We start from the raw sequence: 22812 nt of genomic DNA on the forward strand, positions 1-22812 counted from the left end.
TATATCACTTTGAAGTTTGGCTAACATAGAGGGTTAAAAAAAAAAGGGGAATGGTGTTAAACAAAAACGAAACTTTTGGGAGGTTCGACATTTTTATTAAATTTGCTCTACCCAATAAAGATAGAGGGAGCAAAGACCATGATTTCATCAGTCTACGACACTCCTTCGCAACAAGCGAAAAATTTGTTGGAACCATTTCGTTTATATCCTTATATATATTAAGGCCCAAATAGCGTGAGACAGAACTCAACTGAGCCCCTGCCACCGGCTCAGGATCATTCCAGACCATAATGTCAGTCTTAGCGGCATTGATTTCATAACCAGACACATTGCCGAAATCGCGGGCTTGCGCAATTATAGCTGGAAAGGACGAACGCAGTTCAGAGGAAAAGACGAGGAGATCGTCCGTGTACAGGGCTATCTTCCTCTCCCATCCTTCAAAAATGAAGGGTTTGATATTTCAGTCCTCCTGTAGCCGTTGAGCAAAGGGCTCAATATATAGGTCGAATAAGAGGGGAGAGAGAGGGCAGCCCTGACGGGTACCGCGCATGATGTTAAATGGGTTTGATAGCTCCCCGTTTACAAGTAGAGAGGCAGATGGATTCTGATACAGAAGCCTCACAGCATGCCTGAATTTCTCACCGATGTTAAATTTCCCCAAGACCTCCGACAGGTAGATCCAATTAACCCTATCGAAGGCCTTGGTGGCGTCCAATGTGAGAACAGCCAGGGGGAGTGACTCCACAGATGCCATATCAATGGCATCTATGAGATCGTAAGTCAACTCATATATCTGGCGACCCCTTACAAAACCCTTCTGATCTACGTGCAGGATATTTGTAGCAACCGCCCCCAGCCTGTTTGCTAATACTGACGCAAAGATCTTATAGTCAGCATTTAAAATAGAAACCCACAGCAAGTTGCCGATTTCCCTGGTTTAAGTATCAATGTTATTGAAGCACTGTTCCAAGAAGTAGGAGGGGGCAATCCCTCTTGGAGGATCTGGTTGAAGAGTTGGGTCAGAAAAGGGAGGATCGTTGAGTTCAAAACCTTGTAGATTTCCGACGGCAAGCCGTCTAGACCAGTTGCCCTACCCTTTTTACAGCTGGTAATTGCCAGTTTAACTTCTTCATGGGTAATCGAATCTTCCAAGAAAGCACGTTGTTCTAATGACAATAACGGAAGAGAATTACCTGCCAACCAATCTTCAACTTGTTTAACTTCAATGTTCTTGTCCTCACGGTATATCTCACTAAAGAATTCACGAAAAGCCCCCCTAATATCTTCATCGGTAGAGTATGTTTTACCACCGGAAATGATTGAATTGATGTGATTTCTAACCTGATCGGTCCTTTTCTTCCATGCTAGCAACTTTCCAGCCCCTTCACCATACTCGAAATGGGCCAATTTGCTAGCTTCCCACCTCTCTAGGACCCGAGCGTTTAAAACCGACCCCAACTCACCTTTTAAAGAAGTTACTTTATTTTGCCACTCTTGTACTACGGTGGTAGGGACCTCTGGGTGCGCTGCTATTTCTGCTTGCACCCTGGCCATCTCCAATTCCAGGGAAGCCACAGTTTCCCTGTAGATCTTGTTCTTATATGCTGCCTTGTTTGTTATAAGGCCCCTTAGGAAGGCCTTAAGTGAGTCCCATACACACCCTGGGGAGGCTGTACCGATATTATTGTCCATAAAATATTGCACCTCCACATTAAGCGCAGTGGTAACTTCCAGTGAAGAGAGCAATGAACGATCAAATGACCAGTTTCTCAAACGGCTTTTAGGAAACCCCTCCAGCTCTAGATAGATAGCCGCATGGTCTGATAAGTGGAAGGGAAGGTGGGAGACCGATTTAACCAAATTAACTAATACTTGACTGGTCAAAATAAAATAGATTCTTGACTGATGGTGGTATCTGTAATTGCGGAATGTAACCCCTCTTTGTTGCCCATGCAACAATCTCCAAATATCAATATACCCTAGCTGCTTAATGCTATCAATCAGGAAAGACCTAGTATTAGATAGAGTCTTGGCTCTATTAGAAGGAGACTTATCCAAGAGAGGATCCAAAACTATATTAAAGTCTCCTGCAAAAATAACTGGCTCGGAAAATAAGTACAGGTGAGAAAAGAGGGTCTTTAAAGCTGAAGGGTCATCCTGGTTTGGACCATAGTATCCTTTTATAGTAATTGGGGACCCTGCTATGAACAATTGCCCACCTACCGCCAGGATCGACCAACTTAGACACCAATCTCGCCTTTATTGATTTTTTAAAGATTATTGCCACACCTCTAATGTGTGCAGATTGCGATGTCATTATGCATGAGTCAATCCACCTGTTTTTTTTAACCAATGAAAGCATTTCCACTTCGGCCAGGTGAGTCTCCTGGAGTACTATAATGTGCGCATCTATGTCACGAAGATACTGCATTATATTATTTTTTCTAGGACTAGTGCGTAGTTCATTAATATTCCAGGAGAGAATCGACAACTTACTCATTGTAATTGAGTTCCCCCACCGTAGCCTTTACGTTCAACATCAGCCCAATAATACCTGCACCAGTACCACAAAGTTTGTAGAGGCAAACCTACCAATAGACACCCAGCAAATATAAAGAAGTAATCACATGACCCTCGAAGAACGGCAACAAGTTCAAATTCAAAGCGAACCCACAGCGAAAATGAGGAGATTTTTTAATTTTTTCCCTTGCAACCCCCCACCCCCGTGCCCTAATCTACCCTTCCACCCCCCTGGGAAACCTTTGCACTATCTATCTGGTAGAACCAGAAGATAGCACCCCTTCCTAGGTTCCCGCCCCATCCGTGACCGGGAAACGTAAGAGAGAAAAATGAAAAAGAGAAAGAAAGAAGAAAAGAAATCTCTCTCCAAACATACCCTATATCCTATAGGTACGCTACCAGTGATTATGAGAAAGAGAAAAAAAAAGTGCCTATTTCCCCCCTCTTCTCTTTCCTCTCTTTCTCTTCCGTTACATATTGAACTAACGTTATCTTCTATTCATTTATGAGATTTATGGAAACGTTTCTTACTGTCATTGGATACCTTCCTAGTAGATCCCGAAAAGACCCCCAAATGTCAGTTTTAATGAACTACAAAAGTCTTACAAAAGCACAACCTAGTCTGATACTCCTGTGTCTTTGCCTTATCTTTGCACATAGTCAGCAGTAACTCATCCGCTGCCTGCACCGACCTAATATTATGCATGCTGTTTTTATACATAACCCTCAGTGAAGCCGGGAAAACTCGTTGGGCTACAGCACCATAGCTTCTAAAAGCCTCAAGCCTCCTCCCAAACTCCCATTGCTTATCAAGAGTGGCCCTAGACAGGTCGGAGCGAATCTGAAAGTTGAATCCCTTACCACTCACAGATTTCTGCTTTAGGGCCAGATTCAGGATAGTTTCCTTTAGAGAGTACGTGTAGAAATTAACCAGAATTTTTCTAGGCTTGGTCCTTTGGGGGTTCTTTCTAAAAGGCTCTCTATGGATACGTTGGATATAAAAAGCTAGTTCTTCCACAGACTGGTCTAAACGTAACGCTTCTTTCAACAACAGGATGACATACTGCTTGATATCGGAGCCTTCTTTATCTTCCGGGATATTCAAGATGCGAAGATTATTCCGACGAGCATTATTCTCGAGCGTCTCCATCCTATCAGCCAACACTTGGTCTTCTCTCCTGAGCGTAGTGATGTCCAGTTTTGCTTCATCCAGATGTAAGGACAAACCTGTTACCGTATCTTCTAATGTCTCAGTTCTTAGGGTAAGATCACTTATCTTTTTATCAAGGGACTCGCAAAAGCATCTAATATCAGCCTGATTAGCTGCAGAGGTTTCAAAGCCTTTTTTTATGTCAGCAGACAATGATGTGAACATTACCTGTAGGGAAGTCTGTAGGGAGGCGGCCAGGGTTGCATTGTCGCAACTAACAGGCAGGGCACTGGAGAAAAGAGCAGATGCACCTTCTTGAATGCTATCTTGCATACCATCCCCTTGTGGTACCCCCTTATCAAGGGGGCCAGTTAGTAAGAACGGTGGAGCCAGCACAAGTGGCGGAGCCAGGACCAGGGCGAGTGGCGGTGGATAACCAGAAGGACTAGAAGAACCTGAAGGGTTAAGACCAGAGGAACCAGGGGCTTCCGACACCGAGGCCAAGCTCTTAGTTACTTCAGCGGGAGCGCCCACGGTCTCATCGACTCTATCTCTGTCCACATCAGGCTCCACGTCAGGCTCCATGTTAACATCCATATCAATGCCTGCCACATCTCCTGATACATCAGAGCTCACCACACCCGCCGTTGCCATAGCCATTGAGGTGCTGTTTATCGAAACCCCAATATTCACAACTGGATCAAGGGCCAAGGTCTCTGCTAATAACTCTTCTGGGCAGTCCCTAGGGGAGAACTTGTCTGATAGTAGTAACACTTGCGGAACCACTTTGAAATAAGATCTAAGTGAAAGGGTTATCTTAGACCCGGCACCAGTAAAGCTAGCAGTTTTAGATTTAGAGTCTTTCGACCCCCTAGTTGTTTTACACATGTAGGCTCGCTTGGCCTTGACCTGCCCTGTCAGAAAGGAGGAAACTTTATTTTTCGCATTGCCAGCGTTAGCAGAAACCAAAGGTACAGCCACCTCTAGGCATGCATCAGGGGCTGAGTTAGGTTGTACTAGGGCTTGTACACCCTTTCCCTTTTTTGAACCTTTTTTTGGCCCCCTATGTTTGCCCTTCCTTGTATGCGCTGGCGCTCCTGCACCAGAATTAGATAACCCGCTGCCCAGAAGTAAATGACAGATCTCACCTTGATTCCTGTCCCCCCCAGTCAGTACTGAGCCTACGTCTCCCTTGGGACCGCCTTCACCTTCTCCTTCACAGAAATTATGATCAGGGCAGTTAGCAGCCAGCTCCCCTTCCTCCGTTGCAACTGCTCTCACCTTCACCTCAGTGCCCTCGAAAACGGGACCCACTGCTACTCCGCGCTGACCCGGGAGAAGACTGCGGGTTGTACGCCCCCTCTGGAGCTCCAGGGCGGCAAGGCTCCAAACTGGCAAGCCCCACGCCTGCAGTGGTGGAATTGTAAGTGAGCTCCGGCACCGGCTCCGATTAGGACTTGGGCTCTCTGGTTGAAGCGCAGAGCCTGTGACAGCAACAGCGGGAGGCACCGCAGAGGAGCACGCTGAAGAGCACGCCCCTCCCAGACACATGGAGTGTAATGGAGACGGCAAACAACTCGGAAATCGCCGGTCACTTCGCCGACCTCTCCGCAAAAAGGCGATGTAAAAAAAACATAACGGCTCACTCAGTGTCAGACAACGCTCTCCCTCAGGAACCACATCCAGAAATCGCACCCGGCATCAATGAGAAGACGTCAGGGACGGGAAACCCAGGTATGGAGCACTGCAGCAGCTCAGCAGGCTGCCGCCATGTTTCCCCTAACTTCGAGTACTCTACTGTTTTATGTAAAAGACTAGAGGAAATTCAGCTGGGTGTCTGTATGTAATAACTCAGGGCCGTACTCTACTCCGCCTGTAATTAATGGACTCATTAATTGAACGTATCGCTGAAGCGCTGCTGCAGCTAAAGAAAGGCATTAGTGTGTTTTACATACTCTACTGTTTTATGTAAAACACACTAATGCCTTTCTTTAGCTGCAGCAGCGCTTCAGCGATACGTTCAATTAATGAGTCCATTAATTACAGGCGGGGTAGAGTACGGCCCTGAGTTATTACATTCAGGCACCCAGCTGAAGTTCCTCTAGCCCTTAAAAACTACCTAGAGTGTAGCTCCAGCACTTTCCAGACATCACTCAGTGTAGGAACTTCATATTGAGTCAGAGGCATAACACAAAATGATAGCCCCCCCCCCCTGCAGAATGTGATGAAGGTCCCCCAAGTCTCCCATATCTCACATATATTCATTGGCCATGGGCTGAATGTGGCGCCTCTGGGGGGCCCATGCGTCACGGGGCGCTGGGGCTTGTGTTATGCCCCTCTATTGAGTGTGCAGCTGTGGACAGAATAAGTCAAGCAAAACCACATGAAGCCTATCAGAGAGTGAGGGCCTTTTGTAATTTGGGAAATGTCGCTCAGAACCTTCACCCACAAGCAGCAGATCTCCGGACAAAATACATGCTTGAGCAAAAAAAATGAAAAAGCCAAATAATATTGCTATTCAACTCAAATCACCTTTGTTAGTAATTCTGCAAAAAGCTTTTTTTAAGTCCTCCCGTAATTAAATGCGCCTTTGAAGGGAGTAATTATATGTAGCATTTATTTACTGATAAAATTGTTTACCTGAGAAAAAATATCTCTTTCAGCCCAACACAACTGCCAAAAATCAAGATTCTTGTTCTGCCAAATATAAAAATGCGTTAAAAAACAGCACTTTCAGAAAATGAGTCTTCTTGTTTCAAATGGTTTCTACAGAATATGCATTGCATCTTTTTTTTAAAACATCTCATTCATCCAGCTGCTCTGGTGACCTTTGCCCTTCATTGTTGTGGAAGTAGTATTAACACCACACTTGAACCTTTCAGTACTGATTCATAATCATTGACCTTAAAGTATGCCTGGATTCAGGGGCGTAACACAAGTCCCTGCAGGGGCCCGACCCTAGAGGAGCCACAACCCTTCAAAGTGGGCCCCATTAAGCCCAAGGTCAAAGAATATCTGGGAGATATTGGAGACTCAACGGTCCTACATCACATTTTGCGGTGGTGGGGTGCCACCATTTTGCATTACGCCCCAGCCTGGATCTCGTGTTATCCGCGAGGGTCTCAAGGCGCCGGAGGGGGGAAGAATCGTGCAGCTACGTCTTACCCAAAGAGCCAGGTCTTGAGGCTCCTCCTGAAGGTATGCAGAACGTACTATTAACAGTTTATAAACTACTGTCCAACTTTTGATTCCATTTTATGTATTCAAGTCTTAGACTCAGGGTCGGACTGGGAACCGAAACCGGCCCTGGCAAACTGCTCGTACTGCTTCCCCTCCAGGGGGAGGGGTGTGGCCGAGATGTTTTCTAGGGCCGGTTTCGGCCAATTTTGTTACCGATGGCCGATTTTCATGGCCCCTGATAACAAAAACAGCCCCCAGGGGCCCAAAACAGGTCCCCACCCTGGCAGCCCACCGAGGAAATGCACGATCCCCGTTGCGGCCAGTCCGGCCCTGCTTAGACTTTGTTGGTACACAAACAAAACTATCTTGGGAGACATCACATTCTTGGACAGCGGAAAACTGTTTTCAGGCCTATTGGCGGAGCTAAAACAGCTGGGAACAATTGATTTGCTATATTGGGCAGCGAATAACTGCTCTTTGAGACAGGGTGACCATCTACCTTCAGGTGATTAAGGCCACTGTTTCCATTACTCATCTTTTGTGTGAAAGATTAATGTTATCTGTGTGTTGTAATCTTGTAGCAGCTCTATTTGTTTTAAAGATAGTTTTGAATGCATGTCTTTACTATAGCTGTGATTTTAAAAAAAAAAACATGATTTCAAGGCATCCTGCACTTTAAGGGGTTTAAAAAAATCACTGACATCTTGTATTTTTCTTTACACTTTAGAAAAAAACATCAAAAGTTACAGTACTAGACCATTGTGAATCCACAGAAACCCTTGATTACAAAACCTTCAAAACGTTGACAGGCAGACAAAGATGGACATCAGCAAAAGAAATAAAGCCATCCGAAAGAAATACAATTGCTTAAAACGCACATGCAATTCTGTTAAACGAAAACAAAGAAAAGTCCTGGAAACTGAAACAAATGCAAAAGCAAGACTGGGCAGCATGTGGTGCATATTTTGATTAATATCTCATGAATTTTGTATCATAGGCCGTCTAATTGTTTGGTAACAGAGAAGGATGTGACAACATTAGATGTTTAATCTGTTTTTCAATTGTTGTGTGGTTGTGCTCTCTTTTTTTGAGCCGCTGACCTTGCGGCAGTGCTTGCGCTGATTCTCATTGGGTAATTCTGTGTTATTTCCTACTGCCCAATTCACCAGTTTCCAAAGTAACTGTTCTCTGTGATCTGTGTCTGCTTACTATCATCTGAAATTGATATCTTCTATGAGAGTTTTAAGTTCCATAAATTAAAGAACCGTGAAAACATTATGTATATGTTGTGATCTCTTGTATTTTTCTCATTTGAATTTGCATTTTGTGTATCACTGCCTTTAACCTTGGGCAGGATATTTCAGTTTTTTAAAAATTTAAATTGGTCTCTAGTCTACAACTATATTCTTCCTGTCTGCCTTTGTATTTTTGTTGTTGTATTCCTCATGAATTCTCAGTCTTTAACCCCCCTTTCTCCTGCAGGTGAAGTGCACCATAAGTTGTGTACATAAATGGATAGCACTATGGAATAACCCGAAAATAAGATACAGAGGGAAAACCCTAGAAATAAAATCATGGAGAGCTCTAGGCATCTCACACCCAGCACACCTAGAAGAAGCTGGCAGTCCCCTCACTTTCAACACCTGAAAGGGAAGGTTCGAACTCTCGGAAGCGGAGCTATACAACTTTCTGACCATTAAGACAGCGATCACAAAGGCGAACCTCAGCAGCCTAACCCCCTCAATTTTCAAATTCACAGAAAACCTGAACAAAACGGGGCACCACATATCTCACATATACAAACTCCTTCAACCAACTACCTCAAAACTCAACGACAAAAACATAAAGTACTGGGAAACCCAGATAGGCAGAACCCTCACAGAACAAGAACTAATATACTTGTGGACCTCCCCCTCGCATAATATAATTTCACCAGTACTCGCACAAAGCAAATTCTGGCTACTGCACCAGGCACACTGGACTCCAACAAAGCTGGCAAAACTTAACCTCAGAGAAAACAGCCAATGTTGGAACTGCAATAAAGCAACAGGGGACCTGGCCCATCTAATATTCCAGTGTAGCAAGGTCAAACAATTCTGGGATAGAGTCTTCGTTTTTATCAACCAAACACTAGGCTGCAATCTTAAGAGAGAATTCCATACTCTGACAACAGCCCTCTTTAACACCGGGATCACCACACAGCAAGACAGGAACCTTCTAGACTTTCTCCTAACTAGCGCCATAAAGGTTATACTGTCCAAATGGAAGAATACCGCCAAAGCTACTTTTAAGGGGTGGATAAACTGGGTGACATTCCTGAGAGGGGCAGACCAGACAGATGTGGGCATCCCTAGACAAAGCGCTTGACCCTTTCAAACCTCCTTAGATAACGTGTAAAGCAGAGAAAGTACCAGGCAGGATGTCGTACGCCGATCACCAACAAACTGCCAACACCTATATGTTACATGTGTTTATGTTATATGTGTATGAACAAGCATAGCGCCGCCAGAGCCATACCAGGAGTATGTTTACAACGATAACCAGCACAATGGACTTGAACCAAACACCAAGAATGATGAAAAGCAACCTTGTATAATAAGCTATGCAACTTACCGGCGCAGTGCCCTAGTAATGCTATATATGTTCATACTTCTGTGTACACCGTGTCTATGTAAAAATCAATAAAAATATTTTAAAAAAAATAAGTGCTTTAATGTTAAACTTTGCTATCATAACATTGTACAGGTTTTCAGCTGCAATTTATAGATATACCAGTAATTTCATGTGAAAAATGCTTTTTGTGGATCTATTCTTCAGCAATGTCAAATTTCCTAGCTATCATAACAGAAAGTTTCAATTCTATTAAGGACGCAGAGGCGAGAATTACCCTGTTCTTTCTTTACTTTTATTACAGCAACCATTATAAAAACATTACAACTTAATTTCCCACAACCCTTGGGGAACAAGTAATTGTTCAAACATTAACCATGTCCAATCATTTGGCTCTGCACTGTCTGCATAGTCCTTTGTCACTATCTCCTCCTCCTCCTCTTTCTTTCTTCAACTGCAGACGGGTAGTGACCTTTTCAATCCTGATTTGACCCATCCGATACTAGGCAAAATAGTGGGGAGATGTTAATCCTATATGGAGTATAGTTGCATTCAAGTGTAAAGCGAACCATATAATTTAACAATTAAGATAATCTTTTGTAAGAAACCACACAAAACCCACAAAAAAATCTTATACAGAACCAGTTCAGTGAATAAAGCATACGTACTCTAACGGGGTCTTCCCATACCAGGTTTGAGTAAATTAACCGGGTGGGTTAGTCCTTGCCTCCACGTCCTTAATAGAATTGAAACTTTTCGTTATGATAGCTAGGAAATTTACCTTATATGTCAGAACCGGAGGTGAGGCTTACGCTGGTTTAAAGCTTCTCCACAACCAGCAAAGCCAGAGATTTGATGGTATGAAATAGAATTTCCTAAAGGTAGAGTCTAAAGACCAGTCCGCTGCGTTGAGGATATCCTCTAAACGGGCTTCAAGGTAGAATATCTTTGACGCCAAAACCCCCCTGGCAGAGTGAGCCCCAAACAATTTAGTATCTATGCCAGCCTCTTGCATGACCATCTAACCCATCTGGAGTTGCCTCTCTCCGCGTGGACGGACATCGGGCGTCGTTAACTCATAGCACTTTATACACTGCTCTACACAGTTTTGGGGAATTTGGAAAGGAAGGGTAAGTCACTGTGTGGGAATTACACTTTGTACACCTTGAGATATGGAAAGTCAACCCATCTGGGGTAAAAACTTTACCTGTTAGGTACAGAGCTCTTATATCTGAGACTTGTCTGTAGGAAACCAAGTAGAGAAGAGTGGCTAGTTTAGCTGAGGGTTCCTTCCTCTCAAGATATGTGTTTGTTTTCCAAGACAAAAACACGTTAAGAACCTTGTTCAAATCCCGTACGACCGATATTTGGGTTCCAGCAAAAGGGATAGGTGAATACCCTGTACTAGCTTACACATGAAAGAATGCTGCACAACTAGGTGGTCCCCCACGGGTGAATGACTTGCTGAAATTGCCGACCTAAAGGTATTAATGGATCTATAGGCTAGGCTTTCTGATGCCAGAGAAGAGAGGAAGTTCAGAATATGGACAATGTCTGCCCACACGGGGTCCAGATGTCTTTGATGATACCAGCCCAATCATCTAGACCACGCCGATCTGTAGCATTTGATGGTGCTGTCGGCCCTGGCTCTTGAGAGGAGGGTGCAACTGTTGCAAAAGTTCTGGGACTTTCCAATGTTCCCTGAAATCCTCCAGGCCATAAGCAACAGAGATCCTTGAATGACCAGATGATGGGGATTCCCCTCTGGATCCTTTAGGAGACTCAGAAACCGGGGTAGAGGGATTCGAAAATCCCAAGAAAGTTCCAGCAGAACTGGATACCATGCTTGTGATTTCCAGGTCGGAGTCACCCCAGGACAACGTTCGCAATCTGCCTTCTGGTCTATACCAAAAGGTGCATGATCATTGCGAAGGGGGAAAGGCCATAAACCCTGTTCAAGTTGCCAGTCCTGCAGGAAGGCAACAGTGGCTGCTGCCTCCGGATGCAGCCTTCAACTGAAGTACATGGGAGTTGGTGGGCCAGACAGGAGGCAAAGATGTTCACTGAGAACAGGCCCCATCTGTTGTGAAGGACCTGAAACACTGGGGGATGCATAGTGCAAAAGGCTCAGGTCTTGAAGGTAGCTGGAGTGCCAATCTGCTACTTTATTGGCCACTTCCGGGAGATGCTCTGCAGTCACTGAGACCTGATTCTCCAGGCAATATTACCTGAAACTGCAGACGACATCTAAGAGATTGTTGGACCAGGTTACTCCAAGATGATTTATGTACTGCCACTGCCAAATTGTCCATCTTGAGGAAGACACAGCACTGTGCTCGGTCTTTGGTCCAGCATATGTCGGCGAATGACCTTGTTAAGAGTTCAAGACAGTTGATGCGCATGGATCGTTCTTGTGCGGACCATTTTCTGCCTGTAGAGAACTCCCCACATCTTGCCCCCCAATCGAGCTGCTTCCATCGGATTCTATCATTAGGTCTGGCATTGAACCTTTCCTAAGATGTGAGGTTTCAGGCACTGAAGGGCCCGATAGTGAAGCGGGCCCGGGAAAAAGGCCTGTATGGAAGATGACAGGAGTCTCTCCGCTTGAGCAATCTGCCTCAGAGAGGTGGAAGGACGAGCCGCAAGGTCTCGCAATTCGTGATTGATCTGTCAGCTTTCAAGAAGGGAGGCTTAGGGTGGCTCAAAACGAGTCCACCACAAACCTGAGAAACACCAGAGATTGCGAGGGTACCAGGATCTTGGTTGGCTATTAACCGTAACGACTCCAGAAGAGAGAACGCTGTCTGAAGATGTAGAGACAGGGCCCGAGGGCATTGGTCCATAAAGAGGATATTGTCGAGGTAGATTATAAAACGTATGCCCCGGGCTATCAGGAAGTACACAACTGTGTGCATCACCTTTGTGAAGCTCTACGGGCGGAAGACTGACCAAAAGGGAGCGTGGTGAATTCAAATTTGTCCACCGCCACTGAAACTGAAGGAATCGATGATGAGGGCGGAAAACCAGAACAGTCAGATAGGCATCCTTCAGATCGAGACTCGCCTGCCAATCATTGTGCTGAAGGAGGTCCCTGAGTAGGTGGATACCTTCCATTTTGGAATGGTGGTAGACCAAACACTCTTTGAACTCCTGGAGTTTGATAACCGGCAGCTAGTCCATTTGTCCACAAAAAAACACTTGGATGCAGTGTTGTGCAAACTATCGCCCCCTTGTGCAGAAGCTCTGCTATTTCTACGTCTACCAGTTTGGCATGTGTGGGCAAAAAGATTAAGTGTATAGGAGGGCTCTGCTGGACGGGGCAACAGTAGAATTCTATGTGTAGTCCCCATACTGTCTGAAGGACCCAAGCTTCAGAGGTAAGGGACTCCCAATTGCTGATGAATCCCTGAAGACTGCCCTCCAAAAAATGAATATGAGTCAGATGAACCTCCCCTTGATTGGAACTTTGTTTGTTGCCACGGCGGTGTCCTCCTTTTGCATTCCGGTGTCGAGGGTGACTCTTGGAGGGATAAAAGTTCCCAAATTTGGAGAAGTCCTAGTACTGTCCTCTTCTGTTGGGATATCCTCTGCCAGAGGCTGCATGCTGAGTGTGGACGGCCAAGCGCCCCCTCCCTCTGCCAGCCCCAGAGAAAACCTGGGGCTAAAAATGCATTTAATACATGCCTGGGCTTATCTAGTGAGTTATATGTCTGTAAGAATTTGCCCAGCTCCAGGACAATGGGTCTCTGAATTGCCTTCATTGTGCTGTGTGACCTGCTTTAGAAGTGGCCAGTTCCCCTAGCTTGGGGTTAATCTTAATAAGGAGCGACCTACGCCTGTCTGCTGCGAGAGCGCAGTTCAACATTCCCTAGAAAGATGATGGCCCACTGGGCCCACCCTGAAAGGACCTCAGACAAGATCAATAACCTAGATCCTTGCTGGAATTGGGTCAAGAGTTCTGTGATGTCCAAGAGCTTGTCTTTGCAAGCTCGTCAGAACCTATTGACCCCTTCTTGGCATCATGTACATGCTTCCCAAGAAAGGTGGCCATGTGCTCATCTATTTCAGGGGTAAGGGCTACCTTGTGCTCTAGAAAGGGGCAAGGGCATTCTGCTCTCATTGCAATTGCAGACTTTCTTATCCAGGGGCTTGCAAAGTCTCCTTGCGGCATAGGACGCCAGCTACTCTGTGGGTGTCCATTCTGAGTAACGGGGTGTACCAGGGTGTCGGGGTCTAACATGTCAAAGAGTGCAAGGTTTTCCGGGGCACAGGGCGCCATGGACCCATCCCAACTAAGGTTACACTTCGGAACCCGAAAAAGAATCCAAGTCCTGGGGGGGAACGGGCGGAGGTAGAGGTGACAGGAGTAGATACCAGGGCCTGTGAGGTCGCTTGCAAGTATTCCAAGGTGTGCTTTAACTTCAATACAGCCAGTCTTAACACATGTTTTCAAAACGTTCTTCGTTCAAGAAACGCTACTATTTCAGAAGTGAATTGACCTGACCACCATATGACGCCACGCTGTTTTATTCCGGTAAGAAAACTTCACAGGTGTCGACAACAAGACATAACATTGACAAGAATTTCTTTTGACAGTGCACTTTATGTCATTTTGTGTCTATGTACTCTTGTTTCCTCTAGAACCTATAATGCCCCCCGGTTCTACAATAACTTTATTGCTCACTACCGGAGCTACAAAGTAGGTAAGAGGCAGCTATGGCTTGCTGCTGTTAGGTGGCTCACTTATGAGATTGTAAGTCAGAATTTCTAAACACAAGCTTATTTCTTTTTCTTTTTCAGTCACTTTTTGGTCCTGAGGAGAACCCCAAAAACGATAAGGGGTTCGAAACGCGTAGACCCTTAGGCTTTATTGCTGTATACCAAACAAATGCGCTGTTGTGACAGACAGGGCTGGTTTTGTGCTGTTCTAAATTGTGTATCAAATGTATCACTGTCATTCAAAAGTTTGTGCACAGCTAAGGCTTTATATCAAATCTTTGCATAGTTTGGTCTTAGACCCCCCAGGTTGTCTAAGCTTTTGAAAATTTCTCTTTTTTGGTTTATGGGGTCATGAGTATGTGTATGAATGCTGAATAGGATGATGGAGAAAATGTGGGTTGAATGATAGAAGGTTTGGATGAGTGAATTGAGGCTTGAGTTTTCATATATTCTTTCTTGTGTATATAGATGAACTTTGTTTAAACACCAAGTGTGGTGTCTATATTTCTTTAACACTTGTGTACATTTCTTGTAAAAACCTGCGGTGTTTCTTTTGAGAAAAAAGTTATTAATAAATTAACTGTTTTTTTCAATGAAATAAAGACTATTGATTAATCTGGACACAGACTGACCAGTGGCGTTTTGTGTCCTAAAAGGGTTTTTGATTAGCCATCAGCACTGGCATCTCTGGTCGTTTTAATCAATTTCTCAAAAGCGCTCAATTCTATGCCTGACTCTGTGTCTCTTTTGCGCTTAGGGAGGGGAGCAGGTGGTGCCAACCTACCTGGATGTACAAAGGGCCTTCCATCGAAGGGAGTGGTCTGAAGCAGCATTCTACATACTGCAGTAAGGTCTTCTCCAGGGGGGCTACTGCCTGCAAAACCACCTTAGAGATAGATCTGTAACTTTGCAGAAGTGATAATCTATGGGGAGGTAGGTAATACTATCCTCCTCCATATATGACTCCTTGACGTCACTTATCTCGCACAAGGACTGGAGCAATGCCCAGAGAGAGCTTACACCAAAGCTGGAGGGTTCCAGCAGATATCAGAGGGGTTCTGAAAGGGCAGAGGTCTCCCAGCCCTAAATGTTGGGTGAGATACAGGGAGCTAGGCCCTCCTGACACCAACACCCCTTGCACTACTGGGTTTGTGCCTGGGATGGTGTATATTATGGTAATTATGGTAATTAAGTGTGTTCAGTGTTGATGTTGTACAGACCCAGTAGGGTATCTCGCTCCAGGTAAATGGGGCAGAACTCTGGCACCTAAGTGCTTGGCCGGCCGCCCTGCCGGCCTCTCAGTGAATCTGACAGCGCACGTTAAGCGTGTCTAATGTGACCCTCTCTAGTGGTCTGAGGACCATGCCGAACTGGCCGCAGGCGCCGCAGTGCGCATCAAACACAAAACGGCAGCGTAGGAGCGACTAGAGTTCCCATGACCACGCAACCTAAATGCCAATATTAGGTTAGTAAATCCATGTCACAGAACACTACCAATGACAACATAATTTCATGCATCAGAATTTTGTGAATTACAAAAGAATAAAAGAGGCAAAAGGCCAGGGCACTTCAGAATCGGAATCCTCTTTATTCGGCTGTCACCGGTCATTAACAAAACAAGTGCAAATTAGCAATAAAATGCTTATAGCATCGTATAAAAGCCATCCGATAAAATACATAAAATCTTGCTTAACCCCTTGCATGCTTGTGACGGAACCGTTCCGTCACAAGCCTCGGGTGTGCTGCTTGTGACGGAACGGTTCCGTCACGGCCCGCTCGCCACGCCTGCGCGGCACGAATTCCGCGCCTGCGCTGAGCGTTCTATTGGGCGGGCGGGGCTGTGACGGAACCGTTCCGTCACAAGCACAGCGCGCCCGAGGCTCGTGACCGAGCGGTTCTGTCACAAGCACGGGAGCGCCGTGCGGCAGCCCCGCCCCCTTAGCACTGCGGCGGAATAGCCGCCGGCGAGAAGGGGTTAATACATCAAACTTGGAAGGCAGCATATCAATTAATCCAAAAATATAAATCTGGACCGGATCGCCGCTTGAATAAATTGTGTCACATGACAACATGTTTCAACGTCTGGCAAGGCAAATGAACAATGATAAGCTTGTATGCAAAGCCGTAAATTCCTAGACCTCAGAAATGGTACAAGAATTTTTTGTGTATACATTATATAGTATTCACAACAGATGAGAAAATGTACCATTCTTTATTTATGCAATTTGCCACACGGACATACTCTTGAATTAAGTTTGGGCTGAAGTCCAACTGGAAAACAGAGTGAATATTTCACGGTACCGGCCCGAAAACTAAACAATAAAGACCTTTATCAGCATTTGCTGGTGTTCTGCAAATAATCAGTGGTAATAATCCTAGGATTAATAAGTAAATAAAACTTACCACTTGATTTCTGGTTTTCAGCCCTCAGCCTCTCTTCTTTAGCTTGTTCTAACAGTAGGGCTTGCACTTGCTTTCTGCCAACACACTCCAGTGGCAATCACCTCAAAAAGATGTCGGCTAGGTCAATTGATTCCAGGGCTTTTTTACCGTACACCATCCAGGGAATACCAAGTCCCCTTTTAAAAGCCAAACAATCTAAAATAATGTCTCTTGGTGGTTCTGCTTCATCAGAGCTCCAATTATTCAGCCATAAAAGAACTGGCTGAATACGGATTATATCATTCACAAATTCTAGACCTAATTGATTGTGGCAGATAAAGATAGATGTTGAGACAGGGGCCAAAAGTATTTCACAAGAATAATTATTCTCTTCTCTTTGAAGAGCGATCGGGTCACCCACACCCCATATTTTTGCCCCATAAGTAGCTATTGGGATACACTGAGCGGATTAGATTTGTAAAAGGGGGGTGAGGACCCTCTCACCCTTAGTGATGGGAGGCTAAGCAAAGAGCCAACTGCCCTTGAAAATGTAATCCTGTTTTCAGCGTAATGCGTTGACCCTGACCCAGATGAACTGAAGGTGAGCCCCAAATAGGAAAAAAAGTGCTAGTGCTTGATAGAACATTTTTGCTAACATTAATGGAAAAAGTACCTGTGCAATTCGAACCACAAGACATTATAAAAGACTTATTAAAATTAGTTAATAAATCAAGGTTAGCCTTAAAATTGGTTAAATAGTGCACTAAAGAACGTAAGGCTTTGGGGGTTCGGGCAATTACATTGCATCATCATCTTCATATAATAGTGCCAGGAGGGGGGCGCCTTTCATCCTTGGCACATGTGGTGTGCATTTGCTGAGCTCCGTGCTATGTTAATTAATATATAAAATAAAAAGGATTGGAGCTAGGAGGGCACCCCTGGTGCACCTCCCGGCCAATGCATAATTCGTCTGTGACCTCTCCTTTATTCTCAAACCCTACACTGGTCTTAGTGCCCATGTGCAAGGTGACCAACTGGTGTGCTAAGAAGGGGTTCATTTGCAAGTTTATTAGTAAATGGACACAGCCTTACCCGATTAACACAGTCAAAGGCTATTGACAGGTCCATGAAGGTTAAATATAATGGCGAGTCTAACACGGGGTTAAGGTGTCAGGAACAGGACAGTGGTGAGGACTTCACATGGTCCCGGGATTTGTGACCCATTAACTTTGGAATTGAACTGAACGTATAAACTATGATTGATGGTGATTGGATTTGTCTCCACGCTTATCGTATTATATATTATAATCTTAAAGGAATGATTTTATCAAAGACAGGTGTTCCACAAAAGACAGACTGATACGCTTATATCAATGAAATAATTATCTTTCTAAAAAGCCTTGCGGAAGCCCTGCCGGGCGAAACGTGCGTCGGCTGCTGTGTGCATTTGGAATAAAAATTGATTACCGAACTTCCGACGTGGATTTGGATCATTCTGGGGATTTTTCTGTGACATATAGCACAAATACAATTGGACTCAACAATTGGGAATCTTTTGGCTTTTGCACTGCAACTATTGAACTGTTCAAGGAACGTCTACAGTGACTTGGCTTTGGTGTGCTGCAGTGCTTGTGAGGTGGAGTTAAATATAATGTGGTCTGTTTGGCCACTGTGTATTTCCCTCTAATCAGATTTAAATTGAGGCATTGGTCAACCATCCCACAACCGCTTCGGAAGCCATACTGACACTTATTAAGCACATTATTTTCATTTACCTATTCTTTTATTCTGTTATACAGAACTCTGCCCAGGATTTAGCTGGGCTATCTATCAGAAAAAAAGGGCGGTAACACTTAGGTTCCGCCCTATTACCCTTTTTAAAATTTGGGGAAATTACTCATGAGACCCATAAAGAAGGAATCTGCGATGAGCTCAGAACATTGTAGATGTTGGTTAATAACAGGATCCAAAGTTTAATATTACACTTAATAATGGTTTTTGGGACGCCATTGGGACCAGTCGCTTTCCCTCCAGTGCTCTCCTGAATGTCAGTGTTTGCTTCTTGTAAAGCAATAGATGGAACAGAAGGGGCATCCCCAGGCCATAGCTGTGAGCAAGTCCCATTATTATCAGAATACATTTTGCAAAATGTGCCACCCAATCCCCCCCATTAATATAGCAACTAACTGAGGAAACACCTTGGTCAAAGGAGCGTATACATGAAACTGCCTTCCAGAAAGTCTTGCTATCCTTGGTGAAAGCGGTATCAGTTCCTTAACTGCTTGGAAATGACCACATTCCTTCTCTTATTTATAGCTAGTTTATAAAGTTTGCCCAGGGAAGCCACTAAAGAGCGGTCATAGAGCCATGCGCTTAAAGCCCTACATAAAGTTTGACTAGCCCATGAGCATTCGTAATCAAACCAGTGCGGACACCCAGATTCGGGTTTGATTGATCTTGAAAGGGAAAGTCTGATCCTCTTGCATAGGACAACAAAAGAGGTAACAATCATGCCACTTGCATCATTAACTTCTAAACAATCCATGACTGTCTGCAAATTTCCAGCTACCATCTCATTTAGAAATTTAGACGGATCATCCAGTTTCCAGCATAGTCTTAGTTTGTGAGTCGTTGCTGTTAGATTTTCCAGGCCAGGCGCCTGTGCTTAGACTCCCCTATGGGGTACCTTCAAGGTTATTTCAATCGGGTTATGATCCCTATAATCAGATATAACAATAGTGCCATGCAACAAATTTTCCCGCAAATTATGAGAAATTACAATATAATCAATTATTGAAGAGCTATTCCTTCCTCTATAGGTGAATAAATCCTGTCTGTCATTACCAGTCTCCTTCAGAGCGTTATTCAGATCAGTAGAAGCGACAAAAGCCAACAATTCTTTACCTCGCACATTGGAATTATTGGTGGGAGCTAGTTCACCCCCGCCCCCTGGGCGGGAAATCCTAGCATTAAAATCATCCCTAAACATAGATGTAACAGCTGTCCTTGCAGAGTTCTTTTATCTGCAAGGCTGGAAATGTATGAAAACAGGCAAATTAATCTTTGGCTAGGCACACTCACAAGATCATTGTTATAAAAATGTATGAAGATTAAAGTTAAAGGCCCTCTATATCCAACAACTTGGAAATCAGACCCAGAGGAACTCACTGATTCTGCACTGCCACCAATTGAGAGGTTAATTGAAATAGATAATCCCCCTGAAGCTCTCCCGGAAGAAGATGGTCTAGGAGGGAGGCTAAAGCACCTATAACCATCAAAATGTATTGGGTTGTTTTCCCACGTCTCCTGTAATAAAACAATATCATACAATTTCACGAACCTTTGCCAATCCGTCAATAATAATTGAGTACGACCTGCGATGTTCCAACTATTTTCAGCCCACAATTCTTGACATTCAAAGATGTAACCGCAGGAGTTAAACCCGAACAGTCATACACTCTGCTAATAGGGGTTGGCGGAGCATTGTCTAAATGGTGTCTTTCATTGGAAATGCCAGTGCCATCAACAGAACCTGTTGTTATTACCCCCACTATCACTGGTGGATTCAAATTGCAAGAGATATTATTTTTGGGGCCATCTCCCAATCAGGGCAGGAAACCTCCATAATGTACGGGGGCCAGTCATTCCATCTCATTGCAGTCCATTAAGGCTGCATATCTGTTTTGACACCTCACGCCCCATCCCAGCTGCTGGTAATAACTCTCAAAGGGCTGGTCAGGTGCTGGTGGAATAGGTGTGTAAAAATACCCAAAGGTAGTGTGATAATTTTGGAGCTTTTCGAAGTTTCCACTAGAGAAACACTCAATAATCTCCTCACGCTGGCCGGGTGTCTAAGGTTGATTACAACACAATCGCCATCTATATCTTTCCTGGATGGACTGATCCAACTTACTCTTCGCACCATTAATATATCACGACTATCTGCGGGATTAAAATACCTATGTGTGCTGAGCCAGTTGGTGACCTTGTTTTAGAGTTCCCCCCCCCCATGATTCTGTCTGTTTGACTTGCAAGGGGGGGACCCCCCATCATCAACACACAAGGGGACAAATCAGGTGGTAAACTTAAATTTGTAGTGCTGGATGCTTTATGCGCAGGAAAGCCATCTACCCTTTGCAAAACCAGTGGGGGATCTGATGGTCTACTTCTTTACGTTGAGTAACAGCACTAAGACCTGTCACACCATGAGAGGTACCCCAGTGGTTACTTACAACACAAATTATAGGTCCAGAGGATTGTGGAGTGGCACCCTCCTGAGGAATGATAACAGCTGCATGTTTTGCTACCCCACATGTGATGTAGGTACAGGCATTTTTATGATGCAAGTACCTTCAACCAACGTGCTGGATCGTAACTGCTCTATGCCAGCCCATACCCTTGGTAAAGTGCCAAGATGAAACTCAATTACCTCAAGACTCTTCTTTATGGGTTGTAAATATGTCTCCAGATGTTACAGATATTCTTAAAGACCTCCTCCATAAAGGTACTATTTGAAAAAGAAGGCATAGTACAGGCCCCTTTAATTTTGATCGTATTGCCCGCATGTTGGGTTTCTTTCATTTAGTTGCAGGCATCGAAGGAGAGACAAAGCTATTCCTACTCGGGCCCCTGTCGGTGGATCTACATTTCATGAACTGCTACTGCCCCCTGAAATAAACTTAGAGCAACTGAGAGTTACTACCCCCTATGTAATGTCAACAGAAGAATCTTCTAAGGGGTTATAGGCTACAGGAGATGAGGCGGAGCTGGGAACATATATAGCGTTTCTAACTATGACTTTTTCCCCAAGGGTTGTGGAAAATGAAGTCTGTTGTAAATTTTTTTATAATGGCTACTGCAATAAAAGTGAAGAAACAACAGCGTAATCCTCGCATCTGGTCCTGACACACGTACATAGCCACATCTGTAGCCAACACCCCCCAGGTGCATAGGGTATGTCTTACTCAAAGTTGGCCTAATGCCACTACACATGAATCCAAGTGCTTAGGTTTATCTCCTTGGTACTGACATTTCAATGTAGTTAAGCAGCCTTATGGCTGTCAATTTAAGAGGACAGGTCACCTCCCTCTGCTTTTTATCCATATAGTCTAAATCAGGCTGCTAAATTAAAAATTGCCTTTCACTTTGGTAATGCAGAATGAAAGTCTTAGAACTGCCATAGTCTCCCATATTCTCCAGCAACAAGCTTGCCAGTTTGCCTTTTTCAGAATCTAGCCAGAGTAAGTCTATTAACAATAGTTGGGCCACCAGATTTCCAATCTCCTCTTCCAAGTTCTGGCTTGTCCAAAAAACCATAGAGGGCGTAAGCCAAATATTGTGACTGACAGTTGGGATGGTACTGAGTAGCCTACTATTTGTTTAATCTATGCCAGAACTTCCTTCCAGTATATTATTATTAGTGGGCAGGACCACCATACATGAATGTGTGTCCCCACATCCCCTTAAGCAATTGTCCCTCACCCCTAGGAACATCTTACAAAGCATTTCTGGTGTCCGGTATCATCTTGTTATCATCTTCTGTGTAGAATATCTATGTTGTAGTGACATGCTGTTCCTTTTCATATCTCGCCGTAGCATTTGCCACCCATCTCCAAATATCACCATCTGCAGATCTTTTCCCCACTTTGTAACATATCTCTGTGGTTTGTCTGTTGGGAATGCTGTGAAATTGGCATAGAGGAAATACTCACCCTATGGAGCCTGATTAATCGTTTCTCCCCTAGTGAGAGAGGTCAGTTTGGGGTCTGTTTGTCTTACTATTCTGTACTACCATTGAACACTGAGCCTGTTTTGCCGGGTTACACCAGGATACGGGAGCGGAGCGGTGACCGGATAGTTGAGCCTTTGTTGATCTGTGTTCACAATTAGGTGCCTTTTTCACCTGTACTTTCATAAATTCGGCTCACCTGGATTCCACTTGTGTAGTTCCTTCTTCTGGTGGTGCAACTCGTGATTGAAGCATGGGTGACATTGGTCCCGAACTCCCACCTTCAATTCTAAGACACTCCGTCTGCTCCTGTTTTGGTTAAGTTTGGCGATTTCAGTATCTCTATGACATCTGTGAACTATATTGGTGACATTTTCAGCCTCTTTTAAGGCAACTGCCTATAGTGTTAATGATCTCCATCCACTTTTTCAGAACATTCATCCATTGCTTTCTCCTACACCACTTTCTTGAACTCGCTTCTTCTCCTCCAACATGCATGACGATACAAGCATGAAGTGTGTTA

General features: G+C 44.4%; 1 protein-coding gene across 1 annotated transcript in view; it reads left to right on the plus strand.

Annotated features, from left to right (window-relative positions):
* DTD1 (D-aminoacyl-tRNA deacylase 1) overlaps positions 1-9512 on the plus strand; it is a 1203205-nt gene extending 1193693 nt beyond the window's left edge. Inside the window, exon 6 of the mRNA XM_078648963.1 lies at positions 7578-9512. The gene's annotated coding sequence lies outside the window, so the exon portion shown is untranslated. The remainder of the gene's footprint in view (positions 1-7577) is intronic.
* Positions 9513-22812: the final 13300 nt, after the last annotated feature.

The sequence above is a fragment of the Lissotriton helveticus genome, chromosome 6 (genome assembly GCF_964261635.1).
Source record: "Lissotriton helveticus chromosome 6, aLisHel1.1, whole genome shotgun sequence".
In the NCBI taxonomy this organism is placed as follows: domain Eukaryota; kingdom Metazoa; phylum Chordata; class Amphibia; order Caudata; family Salamandridae; genus Lissotriton; species Lissotriton helveticus.